Source organism: Hemitrygon akajei, chromosome 15, assembly GCF_048418815.1.
Source record: "Hemitrygon akajei chromosome 15, sHemAka1.3, whole genome shotgun sequence".
NCBI lineage: Eukaryota > Metazoa > Chordata > Chondrichthyes > Myliobatiformes > Dasyatidae > Hemitrygon > Hemitrygon akajei.
Window position 1 is genome coordinate 49,519,562 of NC_133138.1, and position 25,376 is coordinate 49,544,937.

At 39.7% G+C, this 25,376-nt stretch overlaps 1 protein-coding gene across 2 annotated transcripts in view; it reads right to left on the reverse strand.

Moving 5' to 3' along the window:
- LOC140739341 (transcriptional activator protein Pur-alpha-like) overlaps window positions 1-25,376 on the reverse strand; it is a 100,839-nt gene that overhangs the window by 44,982 nt on the left and 30,481 nt on the right. Inside the window, exon 3 of one of the 2 annotated variants that reach the window (XR_012101606.1) lies at window positions 19,728-20,454. The exons of the other annotated variant lie outside the window; for it this stretch is intronic. The gene's annotated coding sequence lies outside the window, so the exon portion shown is untranslated. Of the gene's footprint in view, window positions 1-19,727; window positions 20,455-25,376 lie in introns of those variants that run through there. 2 annotated transcript variants of the gene reach the window in all.

Below are 25,376 nucleotides of genomic sequence, written 5' to 3' on the forward strand. Positions count from 1 at the left end.
ACTATTTTTCAAAATAATTATTCCACCATGAAAGATTGCAACCAAATCGACATGATATGATTTTTTCTAGATAATATAATTCATAAAATTTTTCTTACATTTTTCATCAAATTTATTTTCAAATTTGATTTTCATCTGTCAAAGTGGACCTATAGATCCCAAGTCAGGTTGGTACAACTATATCATATACATTTTCTGTGGGCACATATGCACAAATTAGCTTTGGTTAAATGCTGATTTTAAATGATATCAGCATTACATTGTAATACATTGTATTTGTAGGTTAAAAATCCTACTGATGTGGATATTTATTGAGTGTGCCACATTTACATTAGAATTATTTGTATAACATTTTGTCGTGATATCTTGAGTGGATTTCAGTAAAATCTCGGTACTTACCTTCAACACTAAATTGGGATTATCTAGCATGTCTCCACAAGACATTATCTTTTCCCTTCATTCTTGGGAACCTGAAGAATTATTTTTTATTATGAGTAACTCAAACCTACATTTCTGAAACATGCAAAAAAATGGTCTTGAATTGTCTTTAAATTAAATGTGTTTAATAGTTTCTAACCAGCCGTGAAAGACTAGTAATATTTTGGTAATTCCATTTGTATTAATATTTAAGTATTTTAAAACCAATCTATGTTTGGGTAGACGTTCAACTTGCTGCAGTGTAAAACTAAATTAGGCAAACAAATTTCATATCTCCAACTAAGTTTCATAAACTTCCTTCATTCTCCAGTGCTCTCAAAATGCATTAAATTACTGGCATTCTGAAATGAAAAGTAATGAAGTGAGAATCCACTGAATTAAGTCATACAGCATTAGTGAAAAAAGGAAGTAATTCTGGATGGTAATTTAGCCTCAGGCCTGAAATATTAACCTTTTGCTGAGCATGCACAGCATTTGCTCAATTATACTGAATGGTAATATTTCTCATAGTATTTAGGGTGCATGGGGTGTCCGGGAAATGTAGCATCTCTGGTAAAAGGGCTTGTTGTGTACATTTCGGGGCAGCTCACTCACTTTTAGTCCCCAGTGAACACTCAGCTCTCACTCGTGGCTCCAAGTAGCTGTTTGTATGTGACAGTGGACACATTCCAGTACACTGCTTTAACAGGCTAGCTAAATCAGGTGAGGGTAGCCTGTGGCCTCATACCCCAGTGAGATAGGGCACATCTGTCCTAGTATGCGATGTTAGCTCCAGTGGACTGAGTGGATCGGATCTACAGTGAGATCTGACAGCCAGGAAAGCAGTACTGCAACACTCCATGGAGAGCAAAGGGCACAGAAGATGTCATGGTCATCCACTGTAACCAAGGAAGACCCTGGTTTGTGATGCTTGTTCGTACCACTGGACCTGGACTTCTGAGGTCAAGAGAGTGGAACTACCCCAGTGCAATGGCCTTTCCACTTTAAAAACTTCCTGCACAGGTTTCTGTCATTGTCAGATACAATGGATAATTACCATTTCAGTATTTCTACAACATGTAATCTTTAGCTTGTTTTATATCCTTTATTTTGAACAATTATTTTTAAATGGTCAAAATTATATTAAGGGTAAAGTTTATGTTACTTTGCTTTTAAGTACTTAAAGTGCTTTAGTCATCTTAATCATACAATAAACATTGTGTAAAATTGGAGGTTAAACTATGAAATTATGTGAGTATTCTCTATGAGTCATACATTACTGCTCACCACTATTATGGTAAGATTATATGCTAATTAAAGGCCATTTTAAAGTCATTAAAGATTGTTTAAATCATCTGACCTTTTAAGTATAAAATCATAAAAACTCAAAAGATGTCAGCACATAAAGGTATCTTCATGTCTACACAAGAAATGTGAAAATAATTGCAATATCCTGCCTTTCATACTCCTCCATCTCAAATATTTTTGATTTTCCTTATACGGTAAAACAAAATTTTCTACCTCAGTAACTTGCTTTACCAAAGTGCAGTCATTGCGAAAACTCTTAGAACAAAGGCATCTTTCCTCATCCTCCTAGTAGTGGTAACTAAAATGATAATTGCTTAGTTCTAGATCTTTACAATGAAGTCGCCTTAATCCTTTTGTTCAGTCAATAAGCTTGTATTTATGCACCCATTTAATAAAACAGTACAAGTAACTTTTAATAGGATAAGTATCAAGTAAAATCTGACAATAGCTACATTACGGGATATTAGGTGCGTGACCTATACTTTGTCAGCAGCTGGTATTTTTTAGGTAGCATCTTGAAAGCAGGAAAGAAGAGTTAAGAGGCTGTAAACTTTAGAGATGATGTTTCAGTGGAAAAATTAAATTGAAGGATGACCAAGTGGCCAAAAATAAATGGTATAACATCAACATTTTCAAAAGCTTGCTCAACTCTCATAATATACTTTGATCCAACTGTAATTAATTCTGTTTTTCTGCTATAAACTATACTTCATGTGCCTGATGAACTGATGCTGAATGGTTGCTCAAAGGTTAATAAATTTCTATAATTAGGTTACACAAATATCCCCTTTGTATTGTATTCCAAGTGTGGCACATCTCAGTATTGTCCATTACTCACACCACACCAGTAGCTAATCAGCATTCCCAGATGCGACCGCACTTCTGCTTGTGTGAATTCCTGCAATAGTTACTATTTATTTGTTAACGGCTGAATTAAGGTTTAACACTGATAAAAATACTAGACTTCAGAATCATGGAAATAGCCGCAAGTTGTCAGGAGATACAAGCTATAATTATATTCCGTTTAGAGAATCGGAGTAATCGGCAGAATTCAGTGAAAGACAAGGTCAAGTAAATGGGCGAGTCATCACTTTTAGCAACATACCGAGGAGAGCGAAGTGCCATTTCAAAGCGCGGTGCAAAAACCTAGAAGCCATGACCAAGAAAGCGTTTAAACAAATGCGTTATTGATAAAGTCATTTACTTCAACATGAAGAATGTAGTTAAACTAATGTAGCTATGATTAGCGATTTAAACTGGACAACTGTGCTCCCATTCGTGCCTGCAAAAAGACTCGGCGCAGCCAGAAGTCTGGCAGCGAATATCCATTTTGTAAAATGAATTAATTTGTCCCTTGCTTAATTAGATCATCCATCCAGGAGGAAACACGAACAAAAGGAATCACTTGGCCTTTTCCGATTAAAAACCCGTACGCCAGACAGTTACAGCCAATCGACATAAATAAGTTATTTAAATCAAAAAATGATTAGCCTTTTACAGCTTTTTTATTAGCACTCCGACTTTGAGGGAGCCATACATGTAATCCCCTCCATCTCTTTACTAGAAACATTTTTCCCTTTTTTTTTTGCTCCAGTTACCACCCGACTACTCAGCCCCGAGTTTATACATTCCAGGCGACTCTAACGTTTATCATTAGTGCTGTCAAACCTGGGTGATCACGTTCAAAGGTTGTGCTTCCTGTGCCAAACCCAGTTCAATACTAACCTGGAATACTGTGAACAGGCGTGATTTCACTACCTTGAGGAAATATTTGAAGTAGATGGCGTATTGCTCCTTGGGACGGTGGATTAATGATTTGAGAAGAGAATTCAAGCAAGCTGGCTCTGTGCTTTTTGGAGTTTAGAAATATGAAGGATCTTATTGCATTGTACGAATACTCGAGGGGCTTCGGAGGGTAGATAACAGAGTTATTGTTTCCCTTAGCTAGAATCTGAGGTGGGGATAAGGAGACAGCCATTCAACTGAAAGACAGGAAGAAAATTCTTCATTCGGAGGACAGTGACTTTGAAATTTTCTAAGAGGCTTTCTGAGTCGAAATCATTCAGATTAATAACGAAAACTGACAAAATTTTCGTTACAAATGGAATCAGAGGATACAGGTAAGACGCAGGACTCGGCTTTGATCTTCTTGAATGGCAGAGTCGGCATATTAGCCTGAATGTCAGACCCCTATGTTTATTAATACAAGAAACTCTGCGAATCCTGGAAATCGAGGGCAACACGTACAAAATGCTGGAGCAACTCAGTAGATCTGACAGCATCTATGAAAATGAATGTCGACGTTTCGGGCGGAGACCATAAATCTAAATTTATCGTTTATGCTCGTGACTATGGTATCAATTAAACTAGAACGGACACTACCTTTCCGGCAGATCTGCAGTCACCATTTACTTCACTTCCCTAGCTTTCAAATGGGCTTCTATTCACGTTAATATACGGAGACAAGTCGGGGGTTATAACGCTACATAACCTACCCACCAATTTCCCGAATCACACATTTTCTCTGCGTTATTTGCTGAATTTGCTTTTAGAATTGACACTGGATATTGTTTTCTAACTAATTTTTCATGAGATACTTTCCTATGAACCTATCTGCTAGATTTCGTTTATTTATCTAACAATACTTTTACCTATTAGCATGAATACATTATACAATTTTAAATGTATTAATACATATTCATCTTCATAATATACATTTCGCCTTTAAATTCGATCGTTTGTCTAGTCTCTTAGCCGTGTATATTTATTTTGCTCTCTGCATTCGGTTTGACAGATTTCCCACCGATCTTTTTAAATTAACTCAGATCACAGATCTCTTACCAAATAATTTTTTTTCTCTTTGATGTCCCCAATCCTTAGTTCATGATCAAACCAGAAGTCATTTGTTTTCCCGTGATAGCATTTTCTCACCAACTCGTTTAACTTATTCCCGGAGAGTGAAAAGTTATTCCAAACTCTGGCATTGATAACTAAAAGGTATTCTTGCCACTCCTTTCGTTCTAAACCTAGAGGCAGTTCATAGTTCTATAAACCTGTGCATATATTTCTCGTTTCCAGTGGTGGAACAGACAACCACCAATAAATTCAAACAGCACAATCAACAGACACACTATACGTCAAAACAAGATGATAGTTTTGCATTGTCCTGATGTCCCGATGAAGGGTCTCGCCCCGAAACATCGGCTGTTTACTCTTTTCCATAGAGGCTGCCTGCCTACTGAGTTCCTCCAGCATTTTGAGTCTAGCCTGGATTTCCAGTATCTGAAGATTTTCTCGTGTTCGTCAAAATAATATGGTTCAGGGCAATAATTTGCGTAGAGCTGCAAGTAGACAGATACATCCTGGGCGTGAAGAAATTACCCTTTTCACTTATGAGTAGGTTACAGTTTAACTAGAAAATTAATATAAAAATAATTTAAAATTATTGCTAACTGTCAGTTTAACATCTTGGATTTTCCCACTCCTGTCTCGGGCTCGAACCTATCCCTTCCTGGACTTGCACTGCTCCATTCGCTAAGAACCAACTCAGACAAAGTCATCAAACCCACTTTATGCAGGTAGTGTAGTCATGGTCGGGCGAACTGACCTCTCTATCACAAAGGTCAGGCGTAAGCTTTCAGGAGCCTGATCCTCGTTTTTACCCCACACGCCCCCACATTCAACGGATCATTCACAATTTCTAGCACCTTCAAAGAACCTCCATCATCAGGCACACCTTCCCTCTCCTTTCAGTTCTTACAGAGACTGATTCCTTTGTGACTCCCTGGTTCACTTTCCCATTGCCATCAATTCCCATCCACCACCCCACCTCGCCCCACCTTCAGCTTCTTACAGCACTTTATTTTGGAACTACAGATAAAATATTTATCCTTTCACCTCTTTCCTCTCTATCAAAGGACCCAAACAGTCCTTTCAGGTGAAGTAATGATTCAGTTAACACTTCTTCACAATATGGTCTGCCCTGTTTTGGAGAAGCCAAATGCATTGCATTTGGTTAGATCATAAGACCATAAGATATAGGAGCAGCATTAGGCCATTTGACCCATCAGATCTGCTCTGCCGTTGCACCATGGCTGATCCAATCTTCCTCTCAGCCCTAATCACCCAGCTTTTCTACGTATTCCTTCATGCCCTGACCAATTAACAAACATCAACCTCTGCCTTAAATACACATAAAGATTTGGACTCCACAGCTGTCTGTGGAAAAAAATTCCACAGATTTACCACTCCCTGGCTCAAGAAATTCTCCATCTCCGTTTCAAAAGGACACCCTTCTATTTTAAGACTGTGTTCTCTGGTCTAAGACTCTCCCACCATAAAAACATCCTCTCCACATTCATTCTATCAAGGTCTTTCACCACTCAATAGGTTTCAATGAAGTTGTCCCTCATGCTTCCGAATTCCAGTGAATACAGGCCCAGAGCAGTCAAATATTCTTCACATGACAAGCCATTCAATCCTGAAATCATTTTCATGAACCACCTTTGAACCCTCTCCAGTTTCAGTACATCCTTTCTAAGATATGGGACCCAAAACTGCTCACAATATCCAAGTGAAGCCTTACCAATGCTTTGTAAAGTCTCAACATTACATCCTTGCTTTTATATTCTAGTCCTCTTGAAATGAATTCTAACATTGCATTTGCCTTCCTCACCACAGACTTAACCTGCACAAAGACCTCAGTTTCTTGTATTTTCTCTCCATTTAAAAAATAGTTAACCCTTTCATTTCTTCTACCAAAGTATATGACCATACACTTCCTGACACTGCATTCCATTTGTCATTTCTTTGACCATTCCCCTAATCTGTCTTTCCTTCTGTAGACTCTCTACTTCCTCAAAAATACCTGCCCCTTCATTTATCTTCATTTCATCTGCAAACTTTGCAACGAAGCCATCAATTCCATCACCCAAATCATTGGCATATAATGTAAAAAGAATCAATCTCAACACAGACCCCTGTGGAAAACCATTAGTCATCAGCAGTCAGCCAGTAAAGGCTCCCTTTATTTCCACCTCTGCTTCCTGCCAACCAGCCACTGCTTTATCCATGCTAGAATCTTTTCTACAATACCATGGGCTTGTAGCTTGTTAAGCAGCCCTATGTGTGGCACCTTGTCAAAGACCTTCTGAAAATCCAAGTACATAACATCAACTGATTCTCATTTGTCTATCCTGCTTGTTATATCTACAAAGAATTCCAACAGATGTGTCAGGCAAGATTTTCCCTTGAGGAAACCTTGCTAACTGTGACCTATTTTTATCATGTGCCTCCAATTACCCTGAGACCTCATCCTTAATAATCAATTCCAACATCTTTCCAACCACTGAGGTCAGATTAACTGGCCTATAGTTTCTTTCTTCTGCTTCTCTCCCTTCTTGAAGAGTGGAGTGACATTTGCAATTTTCCAGTCTTCCAGAACCATTCCAGAATCTAGTGAATCTTTAAAGATCATTACTAATGCCTCCACAATCTCTTCAGCCACCACTTTCAGAATCCTGGGGTATATACAATCTGACCCAGTGACATATGTACCTTCAGTCCTTTCAGTTTCCTAAGAACCATATCTAGTTATGGTAACTTCTCATATTTCATGACCTGATAGCTGGCACCTCAGCTGCTATTTTGTTGCCCTCCATTACTAACTCTCCAGCATCGTTTTCCAGTGGTCCAATATCCACTCTCGCCTCTGTTTTACGCTTTATGTATCTGAAGAAACTTTTGATATCCTCTTTAATACTATTGGCTAGCTTACTTTTGTTTTCCATCTTTGCCTTCTTAATGACTTTCTAGTTGACTTCTGTTGGGTATTGAAAGCTTCCCAATCCTCTAACTTCCCACTAATTTTTGCTCTATTATATGCCCTGTCTTTGGCTTTCATGTTGGCTTTGACTTCACTTGTTAGCCACAGGTGAGTCATCTTTCCTTTAGAATACTTCTTCCTCTTTAGAATGTATATCACATGCCTTCCAAATTGCTTCAAGAAATTCCTGCTACTGCTGCTCTGCTGTCATCCATGCCAGTGTTCTTTTCCAATCAATTGTGGCCAGACCCTTTACTCCACTGTAATACTTATACATCTGTCTTCAGTTTCTTCTCAAATTTCAGGGTGAATTTGATCATATTATGATCACTTGCCTCTAAGGGTCTTTTTTAACCTTAAGGTTAATTTAATCAATTCTGTTTCATTGCACAACACTCAATCCAGAATAACTGACCCTCTGGTGGGCTCAACCATGAGCTGCTCTAAAAAGCCATCTTGTGGGCACTCTAGAAATTCCACCCCCTGTAATCCAGCACCAACCTGATTTTCCCAATCTACCTGCATAATGAAACCCTCATGACTATTGTAACATTGCCTTTTTGGCATGCATTTTCTGACTCCCATTGTAATTTGTAGGCTGCATTCTTACTGTTTAGGGAGTCTGTATACTATTCCGATCAGAGACGTTTTACCCTTGCAGTTCCTTAGCTCTATCCACAATGATTCAACACCTTCTGACCCTATGTCACCTCTTTCTTTTAAAAAAAAATTTTTTTTATTAGTTTTTCAAAACATTTTACAAAATTAAAAACCCCAAATCCCAATGGGGAGCATTAATACAGTGCAAGATTAAGCATACAATAACAATATGCTACAAAGGAAGAGAATTTAACAAAAAAGCACCTAAATTAAAGACAAGTGAGCTTAGTGTCCTCCCCAAGCCCCACAACACAAGAAAAAAACAACTCCAGACCAACCACCACATAGTATAAAGAGTATAAGTCCAGACAGTCAAACCGCCAGACTGTGAATACACTTAGCAACAGAGGATAATAATGCCTGCTACCAGAAAAAAAGGGAGCTGAAAGCAAGGGACCGAAAAGAAGAAAAAAAAACCCTAGTCAAGAGGAAGGTTATGAAAGTACTCGATAAAAGGTCCCCAGACCTTATGGAACTTTAGATCCGAATTAAGAACTGAATAATGAATTTTTTCGAGGTCCAAGCAGGTCATAATGTCGCTAAGCCATTGCGCATGAGTGGGCGGGGCAACATCTCTCCATCTAAGGAGGATCAAGCGTCTCACCAGGAGAGAGGCAAAGGATAGTATTCGGTATTTGGTCGGACCCAGACATAAATCTGTCTCGCCCCAAAAACCGAACAGAACAATTAAGGGGTTAGGTTCTAGGTGCTGATTCAGAATACCCGATAATGTAGTGAAGACATCTTTCCAGAATTTCTCCAAACTAGGACAGAACCAGTACATGTGGATGAGAGAGGCATGTCACCTCTTTCTAATGATTTGGTTAAGACTCAAGGTTCCTGTTGCCTGTCACTTTCATTCTTCATCTCACTTCCACACTGCCTGTTGGTCTGTGCTCTTCCTACACTGCTACAAAGAAAGCCAAAGCAAGCTTGGCAAATGACACTTCACCTTCCATCTGCAAGTTGCAGCCTTCTGGACTCGATACAACTTATGATAACTTGATGTTGTTTTTAGTCATGCACTTGTGTTATTAGTTTCAGCTGTGGATGCAGTATTCTCTCCCATTTCTCCCAGTTCCTCTGTCTCCACCATATCTGCTCTCAAGATGAGGCTTTCCATTCCAGAGCATCTGAAGTGTCCACCTATCTCAGGAAATGTGGCTTTGTGGATAGATCCCTCTCTGTAATTCTCTCTGTTCCCCTTACTTGTGCACTCACCCACTCCCTCCAAAAGAGGCAAGACTTCCCCTCATCCTCATCTTTCACTCTACAAGCTTCTCTATGTAGCAAAGCATTTTTACTAGCTGAAACAGGATCCAACTTCTAGCCACACCTTCCTTTTCTCACCCCGTTCTACCTTTCACAGGGACAACTCTCTCCATCCTTTCTTGGTTTACTAATTCATCCCCATCAAACTTTATTTCAGCCCAGGCAATTTCACCTGCAACTGCAAGGGCCCCTTCTCCACTTCTCTCATCACCACTACCCAAGAACTGAAACAGCACTTCCAGATGAGGCATAGATGCATATCCAGCTGCTCCAACCTCAACTACTGCATTTGGTGACCCTGACATGGCATCCTCTCCATCATCAAGACTATGTGCAGACAAGGTGACTGGTGTGCAGAGCACCTGTTCTGTCCACATTGGCTATGCTGACCTCCCAAAAGGATCTCCTAATTCCAACACCAACTTGCCCAGTTTCAACCTTCTTCACTGGCAGAATGAAGGCAAATGCAAACTAGAAGAATACCACCTCATATTCTATCCAAGTTAAAATACTCCTCATCTCCACTGTTTTTCCTCTACCACCCCCCCCCCCCCCGTTCCAATCCACCTTTGCTCCTCCCATTTTCACCTCTCTTCCTCCTGGTTCATCTGCATACTACCCACAGACCTTACCCACCAGATCTAAACCTCCCCCTATCTGGTTATGCCCATTTTTCATCTCTTCCATAAATTGTTTCTATGATCATTTTTCTTGCTTATCACGTTTTCTGGTGTTGTCACGGTTGGCCTTCTATTTTCTATTCCTTGTAAATTTGACATCCATCAAAATGTCCCTGCTTATTTTTAGAATCACTCCAAATCCTGTTCACCCTACACAATCTCCCATTTCAATACCTCAAATCTTAAAATTTTATTATTTTAATTCCCTCTTTCTTGATAACCACCTTCAGCTCCCCAGGCATGTATTTCACTAATTCTAACACTTCCCTGAACTTATTCACTCAAACATCAGTCACCATTCTTTTGGCTATTTCTGTCCTCTGCTTTAGAGTATCCAAACTAAATTTTTTGCTTTTCTTTGGAGGATAGTGAATTTTACTTTGTTCATTTTGTTCATCGTAGAATTTAAAGCGAGTAGCTGACCTACTAAAGTTAAAAAAAAGTTTGTTGAAACAAAAGTGAGTTTATCAAATCCTTCAACCACCCAAAGCCCTCGTGCCTTTGCTATAAGATTATTTTTCACTTAAAGACTTAAAATATTATTTATTGATTATATTTTCATAAGGAATAAAACAAAAGTTACAAAAGTCCATTTTTCAAGAAGAAAATGCTGCCATCTTATATTATTCCCAAAAGACTGCCACCAATAAATAGTCTTATCATTTTGTATCATGACTGAACAACACTTAGATTAAAGGACATAGCAATAAATTTGAGAGCTTAAATTTGGTACATTTATCAAGTTAATTTACATATTTCTACGGAGTGTTGAACAAATGAATAGTTTTAAATAGGTCAAAACTGCACATAAAATTATTCAGTCTCAGAGTTGATACTGCATTCATACTTTGATAATAAATGCACCATGAACTTTGAAATAATGACGAAATTAATTTTGTTACTTTAAAAACATATCAATTTTCACTTAATGAGTAAATTGCCGAACAAATTGCAAAGACAAAACAAAAATAATGCACTGCAACAGTATTCAGCATATGTCAGTTCAAACTTAAGAGAAACTAAATCAGAATTACATTTTGTTTAAGCACAATATATTCTTTAAATCATTAATTAACAAGTGTGTGCAATTTCTCTATTATACTGTACACAGTATGATCAACTTTTAAAATCACCAGTCATCACTTGCAAAGGAACAGGAGTTCATCTAGCCCTTCAAACCTTTTCAACAACTCAGTTAGGTCAGAATTATCTAGAACTCAAATTCATATTGGTTGTTCCATAACCCATTAGTATTCTTTACCTAGAAAACACCTATTAGCTTTAGTCCAAAAACATCCAAAATGACTCCCTTCTCAGAAGTGGAGAAGTCACAAAACAATTTTCAAGTTTTCAGCACCCTTTACAAGAAAACTGCAATTTCTGGATTCTTCCCTAAATAGTCTATGCTCTAATACCTCATTGTTATGGATTCTAGCACCAGAGGAAGTAGGCTCTCCTTATTGATTCAAATAACTATATTAATTAGCTTATTTTTCATCACCATTCAATCTTCCAAATTCCAGGGAATATAACTCAACTCTCATGGGATATAACTGACTTCATAATTTAACCTTGCATTCTAAGGAATCATCTTGATGAACCTGTACTGCTTTCAAGTCAATGCAAGTTTCTAGAGGTTTGGCAGTCAAAATGAACAGTAGAGATGAATGTAATAAGGATACTCGAAGATCATCATGGATGACTTTAACATACATATAGACAGGTCAAAGTATAACAAGCTTAGCAAATGGCACCTCAGTATGGAAAATGAATTTCTGACGTGTGTAAAGGATGATTTAAAAAACAGTACATCAAGGATCTAACAAGAGAACAGATCGAATCCTGCACAATGAGAATGTGTTAATTAATCCTGTTTTGTAGTGCCTTTTAGGGAAGAAGTATAGAATCCTTCCTGAAATGGAAAATGCAGTAGTTCAAACCAAATCTAGGGTCCTAAATTTTAAAAATAATAACAAAGGTAACAAGAGTGAGCTGGCTAATCAGATCAGAATCAGAATAATGGAAAGTAGACATTACAAGGCTCTGATCTATGAAATGGAAAGTAATGATCTCTGTATCTTTCTTTAAAATAATGAGGTAAATCTAGCTCAAGTTAATGCTTCAAATATTTAAAATTAATATCAAAGCCACCCAGTTTTATGGATACTCCAACATTTAATGTTTAAATGTTTTTTAAATATTTGCATTCCATAAATTGAGCAATGATTTGCTCTAAATCACAAAACACTTCGTTCTGGGGGGATCCAGCAGCAGCATCAAGCAATTTCAGTTAAGTAGTTGCATGTTAATCTGGACCACATTTTCCATATCCATTAGTCCAGTCCATTGCTAAAACTGTATTTCATGTTAAATTTTTACAGACAAACTGAGGGAGTATTCATTTAACCTGCATGAAGCACAGATCTTATACATGGAATTTTGGTACACTTACATGGTACTACCATTTTTCCAAGTTATTAAATAACCAAAGTTCTGGGAAGGCCGGAAATGTAGTGCAGTGGTTTCCACAACACTTCACAGTACCAACGACTCAGGTTCAATACTTGCCACTGTCTGTAAGGAGTTTGTATGTTCTTCCCGTAACTGCATAGGTTTCCTCCCACAGTCCAAAAACATACCGGTTTGCAGGTTAATTGGTCATTGTAAATTGTCCTGTGATTAGGCCAGGGTTAAATTGGGGGTTGCCGGGCAGCACAGCTCAAAGGCTCAGAAGCTCAGAAGGGCCTACTCCACATTGTATTTCAATAAATAAATAAATAAATGAATAAGCTCTATGGAACAAGGCAGTAACAGAGAGATATTGTCTTTGCCGCACGTTTGTCTAAAACGTGTTGATTTCAATTTGGGTCTTTGGCAACATTTCAGACAATCTTCTGAAAAGATAGTGGAACTAACCAAGGAATGTTAAATATTGTCTTATATTATTAAAGAAAGTTAAAGAGAATCTTATAATAAAGAGCTTTTCAGCACTATGATTTTATTTGACAGATTAGTTTTGAGGGTAATGTACTTGCATCAAAAAAGTAATGATGGTTTTTAAACTGATAGCCAATTGTACAACTCTGAAGAATCAGTCGGTCAACACAAGTTGGGAAAGTAGATTTAAAAGTATGACAACAGATAGGAAATAATAGACTTTTAAAGAAATATGTTATTATCCTCGGTGAATATACTTCACCATGAGAAATAAAATCCCTAATGAAAAAAATGATCTGTGGCCATCGATGGAGTTGTAAATCTCTTTTTAATCTAATACAACATCACCAGGAGTATAAAACAGAGGATTAGGGCATAGAAGTCATGCTTTGTTGGATTTTTAAAAGCCTGACTTTAAAAAAAGGAAATTGCAATGAAGGTAGAACAGTTTGAAATAATAAAACCAAGTTGTAAACAAAAAAAAGGGTATACAGTGTAAAGGAAGAGTATCAACAGAAAATGATACAGAAATGGAGGATGAGAGGAGAATAAACTACAGAGCAGAACAGAGCTATAGTTGAGACATCAAGCAAATATTTAATATGTCATCAAAAATACAACTACTGTACCAGAAATGGTAGAGAAACAATACTTCAAATGAGGTGAGTAATTAAAAGCAATTAATGTTATTAAGATAAAGTACTGAAGCATTCATTGGACTTAATACATCCCCTGGAATTCAGATCCAAGAGTTTGAAATGAGATGGCTGCAGAAATAGTGCATTAAAACAACAAATGTAACACTCACTTACACAAGAGATACTGGAGATGCTTGAAATCTTGAGCAACACAAAGTACTGGACAAACTTAGCAAGTCAGTTAACATATATGAAGGATGATAAACAGTCGACGTTTTGGGCTGAGACCCTTCATCAGGACTGGAAAGGAAGGGCAAAGAAGCCAGAAAGAGATTGGTGCTACCTTCACCAGTATCTCTTCCATTTCCCACACATCTGCCCTCACCCCGTCCTCCTGCCACTTATTCCTTCAAGCAGGACAAGTGCTATACCTGCCCCTACATCTCTTCCCTCATCACCATTTGGAGTCTAAACAGCTTTTGTCTGCCAAAAAAGGCAGTATTTCCCAGTGACCATGCATTAATTCTACTTCCCATTCTGATATTTGGTCCACGGCCTCTTCTACTGCTATAATGAGGCCACACTCAAATTGGAAGAACAATACCCCATATTCTGTTTGGGGAACCTCCAACCCGATGGCATGAACATCAAATTCTCTAACTTCTGGTAATATCTCCACTCTCCCCTTTCTCTCTTTTTCCATTTCCCATTCTGATTCCCTTTTCAGCCCTTCCCTTTCCATGCACATCACCTTCCTCTGGTGCCACCCTCCATCCTTTTTGTTCATGGTTCACTGTCCTTCCCGATCAGATTCCTCCTTTTTTAATCCTTTATATCTTCTATCTATCATTTTCCATTTTCTTCATAACCCCCTTCCCCACCAACTCTCCATCCTGCTCACCTGGTCTCACCTATCACCTGCCAGCTTGTACTACTTCCCCTCTCACCACTGATCTTATCCGGCTTCTTTCCACTTCCTTTCCAGTCCTGATGAAGGGTCTCGGCTTGAAATGCCAATCTCCCTCTATTGTCTCCATAGATACTGCCTGACCCGAGTTCCTCCAGTACTTTGTGTATATTGCACAAATGTAAACTGCTGTTCAAGGATGAGGGAAGGAAGAGAAAGAAATGGGGATCAGTTAGTCCTGACAATTGTTGTAGGAAATCAAAAGGTGTGTTTGTTTTTTTTTAAAGAGTCATATTAGGGCATATCCAAGTTCATGATTTGTCTGCCTGAACATGGTTTCAAAGGAAATTAAAAAAAAAAAAAATAATTAATGCAGATAAACAGGAGTTAGTGAAGACAGCAAAATTGTGTTTTTAAATAGTGGCCACATAGAAGTTACATCCAAAGTAAGAGTTTATGAGAATGGGAAACTATACTGGTGTTTATAGAGAAATAAGGACAAAGTTAGAGTAAACTTGTCATTTTCAGTTTGCTAAGTGTTACCGGCGCCTTGGCACAGTAATTACTGCACTGCACAAGACTGTTATTTATCGGCTAAATTAATGACAAAGCAAATTTTCTAACATGAGAAAGGTTAGGGGGAAAGCAAGCTTTGAGGAGGATGCAAAGGCAGTGGCTAGAGTGGCTATAACATTGGAAAGTTGCAGTTATTCACATGGTAAAAAGTACATAAAAATATATGCTTAAATGCTGAAAAGCTATCAAACGTTGCTGTTGTGGAAGATTGAAGTTTTCCATGGAACACTGAAATGCAGATATGGTGAGCTATTAGGAAGCCAAATGATATAATGAGATTTATAGGAAGTGGGCTGAGTTACAAATTTGCTGCAGATGTATAGGACTTTGGTTACTAGTTCCATGTGCAGATTTGCTCTTTGCACTCCAGAAAGCCTTGGAGAAAACGAAACAATTTCAGGTGATGGATTGGATAAGTACTTTGCACTGAGATGAGATCAAGAAGAATTGTTATAATTTCTAGAGTTTAGAAGAACAACAGCTGAAAGAGATCATGTGAAGGACTGGCAGGATAAATACTAAGAAGCTGTTTCCTCAGGCTGAGGACCACAGATCCTGGGGATATCATCATGGGATAAAGCATCTGCCATTTTTGACTGAATTGAAGAGGGATTTTTTCACTAAGAGGTTAGGGAATCTTCTGAATTTTGTACCCCAAGGGTGATTGATGTTAATGATGGGTTGCAAAGTGCATTTAATAATGAAATATATGATTGTGGGAAAATCAGCTGTAATTCTTACTCTTCACAAACATTTTGCATCCATACTGAAAATGCAAAAATGGATGCTGTTGGGTGAGAACCTAATTGGGCTCAGCTATGGTGTCCAATGTACTTGAATAGTTTTCAGAAATAATATCAAAACTTTTACATGAATCTTGAGTGAGTTTAGAGAAAATTAGAACATCTGGCAATGATAGTAGTATACTTTAGGATAGAGCCAACATCCTTAGGAGGAACAAATGAAAAGAAATACCAGAGGTTTGATAGCTCTGCAAACTTGTAACACAATGCCTTTTTAAACATTCTGCTGCCAATGTTAATATACATTATGTCTAGTAATACATCAAATTAGAGGTAGCCAACTATCTTAAGCAGTCAGACAGACTCCAGGAGCTGAGAAATTTAGTTAGTCTCTAACAAAATACCACTGAGTTTAGAGAAACACACCCTTTGGCAGGTAGTTGTCTTTGCTGGTCCCATTAGCCTGCGTTTGGTCCACATTCCTCTGTTCCTTTCCTATCCATGTACTGTCTAAATAAGTCTACAAGATGCAAGATACAAGTGAAAAATTATGCCATCCGGCCCATTGAGTCTGCTCTGCCATTCAATCAAGGCTGTTTTAAAAAATATATATATCAATTCCATTCTCCTGCATACTCCCCATAAATATCAACCCTCTTACCAATCAAGAACTTATCAATCCAATACTCCCAATGACTTGGCCTCCATATGAGTCAAGGAGCTATGAATTATGCAGATACACTACTTTCTGGGTGAAGAAATACCCTTTCATCTTAGTTCTAAAGGGACATTCTCTTATTCTGAGGCAGTGTCTCATATCCTACACTCCTACTAATTAAAGCATCCTCTCCACATCCACTCTACCTAGGCCTTTCAATATTGTAGGCTTCAACAAAATCCCTCACTTTTCTGAACTCCATTATATACAGGCCCAGAGCAATCAAATGTTCCTCATAAGTCTTTCATTCCCAAGTTTTTCTATGAACTTCTCTGGATCCTCTCGAGCACTTCTTTCCTTGTTCTAAATATTGTTTCACCAATGTCTTACAAAGCCACAGCAGTATATCCTTACTTTTATACTCTGATCCTCTCAAAATGAATGCTAACATTGCATTGACTTTCCTTCCTGCCAATCCAACCTGCATGTGAATCTTAAGGGAATCCCGAATTAGGACTCAGAAGTCCCTTGGCATGTCTGATTTCTAAATTCTATCCCCACTTAGAAAATAACCTATGCCATTATTCTTCCAACCGAAGTATATAACCCCAAACTTTCCTACGCTATATTCCATCTGCCACTTCTTTGCCCACTTTCCAAACCTGTCCAAGTTCTTCTGCAGACTCCCTTCCTCCGCAACTCATCTGTTTCTCTGCCTATTTTGATATTGCCTGCAAACTTGGCACCAATGCCCAGAAACTTCATTCGGATCACTGATATAAAGTGAAAAGTTGTTGTCCCAATACTGATCCCTGTGGAACTCCTGAAAAGGACCTCGTTATCCCCATTCTTTTATGCCATTCTTCTAACCAAGCTAGTATTTGCCTCTATACTCACCTCTGCCATCCTGACTTTCCTGAACTTCTGGCATGTTACTCATGTCTTTCACTGTGAAGACTGGTGCAAAGACCTATTCAGTCCTCCTCTGTTTCTTTGTTCTCCATTGCTGCTTTTCCAGCATTCCAATGTCCACTCTTCCCTTGCTCCTAGCCCTTATGTACCTAAAAAACACTGTTGCAATTTTCTTTAATATTATTGCCTAGTTTTCTCTCATATTTCAAAATGCTGGAGGAATTCAGCAGGCCAGGCAGCATCTATGGAAAAGAGTACAGTCGATGTTTCAGCCTGAAATGAGCCGAAATCAGCTGGTTTTCCATGCTGCCTGGCCTGCTGAGTTGCTCGGATTTCCAGCATCTACTGATTCTCTCTTGTTTGCCCTCATATTTTATCTTCTTCCTCCCTTTGTTGTTTCTTAGTTGTCCTCTCTTGACTTCCCTGACTTCTCACTAATCTTTATCATATTGTATGCCTTCTCTTTTGTTTTTATGCTGCCCTTGACAACTACGGTCATCTCATCCTCCCCTTAGGATGCTGTTGCTTCTTAGGGATGGAATTTTACTGTCTCCTGAGCTGCTTCCAGGAACTCCTGCCAATGCTGCTCCACTGTCTTTCCCTATAGAGTCCACTCCCAAGCAATTCTGACCTGCTCCTCCCCAGTTCCTCTGCAGTACTGTTATATCTGATCCCAGCATCTCCCTCTCGATCTGCAGGATGAATTATATCATATTATGGTCAATGTCTCCTAATGGTTCATTCTCCTTAAACTCTGTAATCAAGTTTGCCTCATTATATAAAATTAAACCAAGAATTGATTGTTCTCTGCTGGGCTCTACCATAAGCCACAAGCTTATTGTGTTTGACTGCAGACTGCTGCAACATTCATAGACTCAGGGTCTTGGATTATTTTTAATGATATATGTGCTATATTTGCTGTGTGTGACTGTTGGTGCTGTTCAGCATCTTGGCCCTGGAGTAAAGGCTGATTTATACTTGTGCATACAGGCTTCGCCGTAGCCCCGATTTTCACTTCTACGTAGGCTCTACGCCATAGCAAGCATGCGTTGGTGTGCGCCAAAACGCTAGCTGGCGGTGGGGTTTCTATGCCACTGCATTGAGTTTCTTCGTGAGAGACATAGACGAGGAAATACATTTCAAACATTTTCACATGTCGGCAGGTAGATTTAACGATTTGGTTAATCTATTTTGCATCGGTGTACAGACGTGGCAGAGAAGCAGCAACCAGAAATGCGTAGAAGGAAATGCGATGCTACCAAGCAGACCAATCACAGTTGTTGTGGTCTGCGTTGCCGCGACACGCGAGTTACTTTTTTGGGGAGCTGCACGTCACCCTACAATGTAGGGTATGGCATAGGGTACGTGGTACCTATGGCGTAGATGTGACGCACAAGTATAAATCAGCCTTAACACTGTTTCATTTAGCTGTATTCAGGCAGGATTGAATGACAAACTTGAACTTGAACTGAGCTGCTCTAAAAAGCTATCTCAGCGACATTCCACAAATTCCTATTGTTGGGGTCCGCTATCAACTTGATTTTCCCAGTACACCTGCAGTCTCAAATGCAATCTGCAGTAATTTTCTGAAAGTTGTAAATGGGGTCTATGGGGTTTCCAGGGAGGGGGCAGCACCTCTACTGAAGGGGCTTGTCATGGCCATTCTGACAGCAGCTCACTCAGCTTTAGTCCCCATCGGATGCTCTGCTCTCATCTGTGCTCCAAGTAGCCATTTGCATGCAACTAGGCCACGCCCAAGTACACCGCTTCAACAGGCAGGCTAAATCAGGTGAAGGTAGCTGGTGGCCTCATACCCCAGTGAAATAGGGACATGCCTGTCCTAACACCCGACGTCAGCTCCAGTGGATTGGACAGATGAGATCTACAGTGAGATCCAACAGGCAGGAAGGTGGTACAGGAAGGTGAAGTGCATGACAAGGCACAGAAGACATCATAGTCATCCACTGCAACCAAGGAAGTCTCCAGTTTGTGACGCTTGTTCGTACTACTGGACCCGGACTTCAGAGGCCGAGAGAGTGGAACTGCTCAGCTGCAACGGCCTTTCCACTTTAAAAACTCCCTTACAGATTTCCTGCCATCGACGGACTTAATATACAACCAGGATTCAAAAACTGTAAATATGGCAACCTAAAAGTAAAGTTATTCATTTACTGATAACAGAGGAAAATAAACATGAATCCAACCTAACTAATGGTGGTGCACATCTTATGTAAAATAAAAGACAGGTTTGTTGGTGTTCACAGATCAATCAGAGGGTCCTCAATATGAAAGAAATACAATTAGTACACGAGAAAGCAATGAGATATCCAAACAATTTTTCATTACTCCATTTTGAAAAGCATAAGGATGTTTTTAAAAAAATACTTTTTGCTTTGCCCAAATTTTTCACACTTATGCTTATTAAAACAATTGATTCTGTTCCATTATCATATTATATGGAATATTTACAGTAAGCAATATCTTAATAAAGTTTTGAAGGGCAGCAGAATTGCACATTTTGCAATGAAATGCATGGCACTGGAAAATTTTGTATTTTTTAATTTATCAGGCAATAGTTTATATTGTCATTTTACAATGGCAAATGGGACAATTTGTCCAAGAGTTTTGTATTATAAAGTTACATGTTATTCCATTCTCAAATTTTCAGTTTTCTTTTCCTTTTCAGTTGGAAGCTTTTACTTTCTCAGTACGAACAGTCCTAAATCTTTTCTGCCTTGGAATCTGATTATTCCAACTTGTGAAGTTTTGGATCCTCTGTTTTTGTGTTGTGTTTTTTTTCCAATTAAAAGTACTCCACTACATTCATAGACCAGGCTTCAAATATTGCACATTCTGTTGTGGACACAAGAAGTTTTTGCCGGACGCACCTGAACTCACCAGGCGTCTGTCTTCAGTCCAAACCTAAAATGAAGCACAAACACTCCAGGTCAGAGAGATTCATCTAACACTAGAGGAAACTGTAACTGGTTGTACCATCGACTGTTTCAAACCAATGAAATCAAGTTGAAAATTGCCTTGTACTTTCCAAGGACAAATGTCCTTCCATTACTTGCCTCAAAACCCTGGTAATACTTGGTATTGCAGTTACCTCAACAGATGTTGGAGGCATCCCTGGTACTGCATAATGCTGCAACATAGCTATCAAGTCTTCTATTGTTGTTCCAACCTTGATCAGAAAAGTGTCATCAAGAGGACTGCTGACCCTGGATCTACAGTTTCCCCAACTAACACTCATAAATCCAGTTAGGTCCCTGACTTAAGTCATCTCAGCTCACTCAAAATATGTGGACTACACACAACATTACAAGTTCTCTGTGTCCTCTGGAATCCATCATTTTATTTGGAATTGTTTCACTGAAACAGATCCAAAGCCAAAGGCATTGATCTGGAAAGTTCATGGATGAATATCACCCTTCTTTGAAATCATCTATCATGAAATGATTTGACTCAGTGTATTATGGAGACATATCTTTAGAATCTTCCAAATGAAAGGGGGGGGGGGGCAGGGAAAATGTACTATATTTTGGCTGACAGCTCAAAACTAAGTCAAATTTTGTTTCTTTACTGTGATGACTAAGCAGCAATATTTTAGAATTATTTTTCACCTAACCCAATAGTCAGTCCTGAATCTACAGATGCTATTTATATTATGGGGTTTCCTGTTTTTGACTTAACTGCATCTCTATGGTTGACTGATGAAGTAGTTTAGTAGGGTTGGTAAAGCTTTCCTTAGACAGTGTGAACAATACTACAGTTCCAACTAACATCAAAGTAGTCTTTTTGTCCCCCCGTGTTCTTCATTGAGGACCACAGAGGACTGACCCTTAGCCCTTGATACATTTCAGTCTGAGAACAATAATGTACTGTTGGTGTTCTTCAGGGAAGAGACTGCAGAAATGTTCTGTGGCTTGGATATGCTGCTTAATATAGTGAACCAGTTCCATTTTCACACAAAAAAAAAATCTCTGAGGATCTTCAGATAAAACTGCTGGGGCTCCTTTTCATAAATTCGGCAGAATCTTGAAGAAATGGTTGAACATTTTCAGCAACACGGGAGCAAAGTAAGAATATTTATGTAAAAATACACTAAAAAGCCATTAAAGCGTGAGCTCCGAAATTGGGGAAAACAAAACATCTATTTCACAAGAGTGAGCTGATTCTCTTTAGGGTCTGTTACATATCTAGGCATCAGGAAAGGAATGAAATAAATCTTAAGCTTTCTTCCTCAGTAATTTATATCACTTGCTGGGCTTTCCCACCATGTACTAAATCTGTAAGAAGTGTTTTAACATCTTTTTAAAATGAGGCATCATGATCTCCAAGCAACACACACAAAATGCTGGAGGAACTCAGCAGCCCAGGCAGCATCTATTGGAAAAAGTACAGTCGAAGCTTCGGGCTGAAAGCCTTCGGCAGAACTGGGGGAAAAAAAGCTCGGAGCAGATTTAAAAGGTTGGGGGGGGGGGGGGGAGAGAGAAACACTAGGTGACAGATGAAAATTGCAAGGGGAGGGATGAAGTAAAAAGCTAGGAAGTTGATTGGTAGAAGAGACATAAGGCCATGGAAGGAAAAAGGGGGGGGGGGTTGGAGCAATGCCCTCAACATGACAGTGGAAGAGACCATGGATGGATATTTCGGAATGGGAATGGGAAGTGGAACTATAATGGGTGGCCATTAGATATCCTGCTTTTTCTGGTGGATGGAACGTAGGTGCTCAGCGAAGCAGTCTCCCAATCTACATTGAGTTTCACTGATATACAGGAGGCCACACCGCAAGCACCAAACACAGTATATGACCCCAACAGACTCACAGGTGATGTGTCACCTCACTTGGAAGGATTGGTTAGGGCTGTGAATGGTAGTGAGGGAGGTGGTATAGGGGCAGGTGTAGCACCTGTTCTGCTTGCAAGGATAAATGCCAGGAGGGAGATCAGTGGGGAGGGATAAATGGACAAGGGGGTCGCTTAAGTTACGATCCCGGTGGAAAGCAGGAAGTGAGCAGGAGGGAAAGTTGTGCTTGGTGGTGGGGTTCCATTGGAGGCGGCGGAAGTTTTGGAGAATTATATGCTGGATGTGGAGGCTGGTGGGGTGGTAGGTGAGGACAAGAGGAACCCTATCCCTGGTACAGCGGCAGGAGGATGGGGTAAGAGCAGACATGCGTGAAATGGAAGAGATGCAGTTGAGGGCAGCATTGGTGGTGGAAGGAGGGAAGCCCCTTTCTTTGAAAAAGGAGGACATCCCCTTTGTTCTAGAATGAAAAGACTTATCCTGAGAGAAGATGCAGTGGAGTCAGAGGAACTGAGAGAAGGGGATGGCGTTTTTACAAGTGGTAAGGTGGAATGAGGTACAGTCCAGGTAGCCATAAGTGTCCATGGGTTTGTAATAGACATTGGTGAATAAGCTGTCTCTGGAGATAGAGACAGTGAAATCGAGAATGGGAAAGGAAGTGTCAGAAATGGGCCCAGTGAATTTGATGGCATGGTAGAAGCTGGAGGCAAAGTGGATGAAATCAATGAGTTCAGCATGGGTGCAGGAAGCAGCACTAATGCAGTTGTTGATGTAGCACAGGGAAAGTGCAGGACAGTCACCAATGTAGGCTTGGAACACAGACTGTTACACGTAGCTGACAAACAGGCAGGCATAACTGGACCTATGTGAATGTTCATGGCTACCCCTTTTGTTTGAAGGAAGTGGGAGGAGCCAAAGGAGAAATTATTGAGGGTGAGGACAATTTCTGCTAGACAGAGGAGAGTGGTGGTGGAGGGGAACTGGTTAGGTCTGGTGTCCAGAAAAAATATGGAGAGCCTTGAGGCCTTCCTGGTGGGGGATGGAGGTGTATAGGGACTGGACATCCATCGTGAAAATAAGTTGATGGGGCCAGGGAACCTGAAATCCTTGAAGAGATCAAGAACATGTGAGGTGTCAAGGATGTAGGTAGGAAGGGACTGAACCAGGAGGGGAAAATAAAGAGTTGAGGTATGATGATATGAGTTCAGTGGGGCAGGAACAAGCTGAAACAATGGGTCTACCTGGACAAGCAGGTTTGTGGATGTTGGGTAGGAGGTAGAAATGGGAGGTGTGGTGCAGGAACTATAAGGTTGGTGGCGGTGGATGGCAGATCCCCAAAGTTAATAAGGTTGGTGATGGTGTGGGAGACAATGGCCTGATGTTCCTTAGTGGGGTCAAGTTTGAGGGGTAAGTGAGGTGTCTGGGAGTTGGCACTGGACCTCAGCAAGGTACAGGTCAGTATGCTAATCTACTACTGCACCTCCCTTATCTGCGAGTTTGATGGTGCAGTTAGGATTAGTGTGGAAGGGGTGGAGAGCCAAGTGTTCGGAAGGAGTGAGGTTGAATTATTGAAGTCTAGATGGTTAATGTCCCGTCAGCAGTTGGCAAAGAGAAGGTCCAGAGCAGGCAGAAGACCAGGGCGGGTTGACCTCCAATACTGACATTTTCCTTTGAACAAATAGCTTAATTAGAATAATTTAGGAAACTAGATAAATATGTTTGGGCAGAAAACAGAAATTCAGATATATTACATGGTGTAACTCTCAGATGCCTTCTACACATTCTACAGCACAAGGGAAAATTGATGGTTGATGAAATTAGAAACAACAGAAAATTTCCCTGTGACTGTGACAAGTGCTAAACCTGCCCCTATACTTCCTCCCTCACCACTGCTCGGGGCCCCAAACAGTTCTTCCAAGTGAGGTGCACTCGCTTTCGAGTCCGTTGAGTTCATCTATTGCATTGGTGCAACCTCCCCAACATCGAGGAGACCTGCCAAATATTGTGGGACTGCTTTGTCAAGTATCTTTATCCCATCCACCACAAAAGGTAGGATCTCCTGGTGGTCACCTATTTCAATACAACTTTCCAATTCCATGTCTGTCCGTGGCCTCCTCTACTGCCATGTTGAGGCCAAACTCAGTTTGAAGGAGCAAACTCTCATTCAAAATTCAAGATTGTTTAATGTCATATCCAGTTCACAATTTTAAAGGAGAACAAAATAAGACAAGGCAGCAGTTGAAGTATTGTGAGCAGTTTTGGGCCCCTTATCTAAGAAATGTAATGCTGGCATTAGACAGGGTACAGAAGTTAATGTATGAGTAGTATTTGGTGGCTCTGGATTTGGGGGGGGGGGGAGAATCTTATTGAAACCTATTGAATATTGAAAGGCCTAGATAGAGGGTACAGTCTCAGAATAGAAGGTCGTCCCTTTAAAATAGAGAAGGAGAGTGTGATGAATCTGTGGAATTCACGCCACAGATGGCTGTGGAGGCTAAGTTATTGGGTTTATTTAAATCAGAAGTTGATAGGTTCTTGATTAGTAAGGGCATCAACGGTTGTGGGGAGAAGGCAGGAGAATGGGGTTGAGAGGGATAATAAATAGGTCATGATAGAATGGCAGAGCAGGCTGATAGGCTGAATGACCTAGTTCTTCTCCAATGTCTTTTGGGCTTATGTTCTGAAGGAAAAACTTCAGGAGAGTCAAGCCATAGAGCATAAAGTGTCTAACATGCTCCTATTGTCATAATGCATACCAGACCAGGTTTCTAGTGAATGGTAAAATCCAGGATATTGATGTAAAGAAAATGGGCAATTATTCTTTCTGTACCCTCTGTTAAATACATACTGAGTGCTACAGCTGCATTGGAAAAATCATGGCTAAAGGCACAGCCAGTCCTGGAATATCAAAAGATGTTTAGATTTCCTCTTGTTCAAGATGGTCATTGCTAGTCACTTGCCCAGTGTGAATGGTACATGTTATATCACCCCAATTCGTCAGGTTGGCCAATCATCCTATATTATTACGTGAGTAT